The sequence below is a fragment of the Parasteatoda tepidariorum genome, chromosome 9, assembly GCF_043381705.1.
Source record: "Parasteatoda tepidariorum isolate YZ-2023 chromosome 9, CAS_Ptep_4.0, whole genome shotgun sequence".
In the NCBI taxonomy this organism is placed as follows: domain Eukaryota; kingdom Metazoa; phylum Arthropoda; class Arachnida; order Araneae; family Theridiidae; genus Parasteatoda; species Parasteatoda tepidariorum.
Window position 1 is genome coordinate 22,694,309 of NC_092212.1, and position 4,357 is coordinate 22,698,665.

The window sequence follows — 4,357 nt, forward strand, 5'->3', positions numbered from 1 at the left end:
TATTTCTTTACCAAATCATTCCGGCAATACTAAACTAAAAGCTGATCCTCTAATATATGTTAGGATGGAATTTCAGGATTGTGTAATTCGAGACTATAATGACAAGCTTATTACTAGTACACGACAACTGGCTATCTCCCGGGAGATAGATCAGAGAGAGATAGGGAGGGACCTGGAGATCACGCGTGTTTTTTTTAACGACTAATAATGCACTGTATTTTAACTTTCATGAAATTTTCTTCTTGTTTGAAGAAATCGCTTCTCGGGAAGAGCTCCAAGCAGCAATTTCGCCATAAACATTAAGTATGATGCTGCGTATTAATTAACACTTTTGATTAAGTAATACAACATAAAATAAAAGTATTATGAATTGTTTTCTGGCACCACCGGGTGAGGAACTCAGTAAACCTTCTTGACATGCGAGTGCGTCAACCATTGTAACGTACAACCATAGAGTTAAATAAGTCTTAAAATCAGTTTTATAAAAATTATCTGTTCCAACAGTGGAGTAATCGTAACACGTGGCTTCCAGACGATCATCGAAGTCAAGCATCACTAGTTGAGACCAGTGAGAGAGTGAGTTACACCGTTGATCAACCTGCAAAGGGACCGAAGGTAGGCGGTATTGATTCCCGTTAAATTGTTCGACAGTAAAGTTATCATCATAGCGCTTAGGTCGTTGGGTGACCGAAGGAGGGGACCCATGCCCTCTGAAGAGGATCAAAAATGCGACGGCATGTCTTCGCATCATACTATTGGGTAAGCCGCGACTGCTTAGAGGATAGAGCGTTCGCCTTCCAATGAGGGGAACCGGGTTCGAATCCCAGTCGATACGAATTCCGCATCCCACTTGCACAGACCACAGTGCTGACGCGAAATATCCTCAGTGGTAGACAGATCATGGGATAGAGTTCACTTGCCGTCAGACTAACCGTGGGAGGTTCTCGTGGTCTTCCTCTTCATGTAACTCAAATGCGGGTTAGCTATATCGAAAAGTCCTCCACAAAGGCAAATTTCTCCCAATACTCGATCCAGGAGTCCCCTTGTCTTCCGGATTGTGTTCAAAATTACAGTTGAACATCAGTAGTCGCAAACTCATGAAATTGGGTCGACTGTTCAACGACGGTTATAAAATAAAATGCTCATGGGTGATTCCCAGACTGTCGCCAAGGGCTCATTGGACAGCTCTAGTGCATAATAAATGAAAGCTATTACTAAAAATCACCTGATCTACTGACGCAATAGTTGTTAAAAATATTAATGATAAATGCAACTCGAAGATTACGAATGCGTCAAGGGAGTAAATTTTATTTCCGAAATTGTGGTAACAGCTTGATATTACAAAGATGAATAGAAAAGCGTACAGGAAGAACATCAAAATTTTAAAAAAAGTATACATTTGATAATATGTAAGAGAATTATTTACTGTTAAACTAAAGCTGTTAACCCATAGTAACTATTTGATGTTAGCCCTTAGAAATACAACCAATGAATTGATATTCAATTTGTTGAAAGGCTTATTTTATCAGTGAAATTAACGAGAGTTTTTTTTCAAAATTTCATTTTATTTGAATGGTTTTGCAACTTTAGGTGCTTTTTCGTGAATTTCTTCTTACTTTTGTTTATTCGCAGCAACGTTAAAACAGGGTATCCCAGGATTATTGAGAGAAACTTTAAGGAGGTAGAGGACATCACACAAGTATTCAGATTTGCATAGTAACACATTGTTGGAAACGTCGTGTTTGAAAGTAGAACGACAGGTGCAAGAAATAAAAAGACACAGGAATGAGGTCGTCAGAAACATTTATTTTTGAAAAATGTTACATGTACTGTGGTAGTTGATCTATGAAAATGACACAAAACATGTTCAAAGTTTTCACCATTGATAGCGATGCATGCGTAATACAGTCGGGCCATGAATTGGCGGGCTCGCTGAACTACACATTTGGATGTGAGCAGCACAGGCGATTCTTGCAACCAGATCCATTTTGGAATCTAAAAGTGCTTCAGTGCACCCCAAAGAAAGAAATCCATGCTGTTTAAATCAGGAGATCGTGGTGGCCAGGGAACCGTTCCACCTAGCCCAGACCATGGGTCACAAAACACCTGATTCGAATGTTCACGAACACATCTGCTGATCGTAATGAACCATATTTTCTCAAATTGTGATGCAAATTAATAAACATCCGGCGATCCAGTGCATCTCCCTGTGGGGACCTAGCTCAAATGAAAGTGGCAATGCAGGTCTGTTTTCTCCAATGCTCTGGTGAAAAACCACACCTAGCGGCGAGTGAAGATGTTTCAGACCATGGGTTGCTATGCAAATCGGAATCCTTGTGATGTCCCATACTTTCCCTTAAAGGTGTCCCAATAATCCTGGAACACCAACCAATATCTCCAAGAAGAGAGAAGGCCTCAGCACGAGTTGCCATAAACAAGAAATTTGATTCTTTAGTAGTCCAAATGGAGTAACATTTTTCGAATAAGCTTAGTAACTTGCGCAGTTTAGTAGCCGGAATGTAGCGACATATTTCTTATTTTTTCTCCACTGCTCATTTTATGTTCGTTACGTTGGATTACTAAATTGATCCGTGCTAAGGCCTTCTCTCTTCTAGGAGGTGTTGCATCAGCCCTGTATTTTGTTTTGCTGCGCAAAACCCATGGAACTTGAAATTACGAAGAGTGTAGAGGAAACGAGGCACGAGAATTTCTGAGAAAACGAGGAAAGTAAATTAAAATTTGGGTGTTTATTAGATTCTATTGCTTTTCGAAAACCATCGAGTTTTTCTTTGCTTTCTTCAAAACTTTTGTAACAAATATTTGCAACACATTTTAGAATAAACTTAATGTAAAATGACTATAATAGTAGAAAAATTAACTGAAACTATGTCAACTCAAAATTTTCACATAATGTTTTATTTCCAACTTCTTCATATGAGACCACAATTTTGTATGTTTCATTTTATATTTTTCCGTCTTTCAAAAAATATTAGTCAAGTCTTTCAAACAAATTGCGGAAATATTATCGTTTAATCTTTCAAAAATATGAAGTGTACATGTGAAATTGATTCATTCAATATTTTATTTCTAACTTCTTCAAGTGCAACCATAGAAAAGTTGAGTTTTTTTAATTAATTTTTTTATATTCTTTCATTTGTTAGATTTTCCAAAAGAAAAAAAATGCGCGCAAATTTTTTCGTTTAGTCGTTTAAGAATAAACTTTTATGAATTGTCAAAAATATGAAAGTATTAAAGAATGTGCTAATAGACTATTTCTTAATTAAATAGAGCTGTAAATCAACAAACATCATTGATATTATCTTTTAAATATTTGAAGGGAAAAAGGAATCGTCCGCAATTTAATTTATAAAAAGGGCTAATTACTTTACCAATGAGAAGAAAAATTTAAACGTTTTTCCAGAGTGATCAAATTTTAGTTTTTGAATGATTTTTTAGGATAGGGAGCTGTACTATCTCTTTTCGCTTGCTGTCCAAATTTCGGGAACATAAATATAAAAAAGTGCTTTCGCCAAAATTTCATTACGACATACTGAACAGACAAAATTACTGATTTACCATAAAAGCAAACTTCAAAAACAGTGGAATAGTAGAGAAAGCTTTTTACTATTCTATAACGAATTTTCACGACAGATTGTTTGATATACTTTTATTACATATTCCATTATTATTTCATTACATTCTTCCATTATTATTTCATTATAATCTACCATTATTATTTCATATGCTTACATTATTATTTTATCTGTTTCCAATATTATTATCTTTCTTCCATTATTAATTAGTTGTGATTTTTTATTTTATGTGCTTCCATTATTATTTTATACACTATCTATATCATTTTACATGTTTCCATTATTAGTTCATATTCTTCAATTATTATTTTGTTATGATATTTTGTTTTATATGCTACCATTATTATTTATTTCCTTTTTATGCTTGCATTATTTTATGTGCTTCCATTGTCATTTTGCTGTGATATTTTATTTTATGTGCTTCAATTATTATTTTATGTCCTTCCATTATCATTTTGCTGTGATATTTTTTTATGTGCTTCCATTATTATTTTATGATCTTCCATTTTCATTTTGCTGGGATATTTTATTTTATGCGCTTCCATTATTATTTATTCCCTTATTTTTCCACTATATACTTCCATAATTATTTTGTTGCGATATCTAATCAGTAAATGAGTTCGTGATGTCTAATAATTTGCTCTCTCACCTTTACTTATTTCATGTTTACGTTATGTTTTATGTTTTACTAATCAAAACGAGGCAGAATTCATTTAATCTCAATAAGTTTATATATATATATATATATATATAGCATACACTAT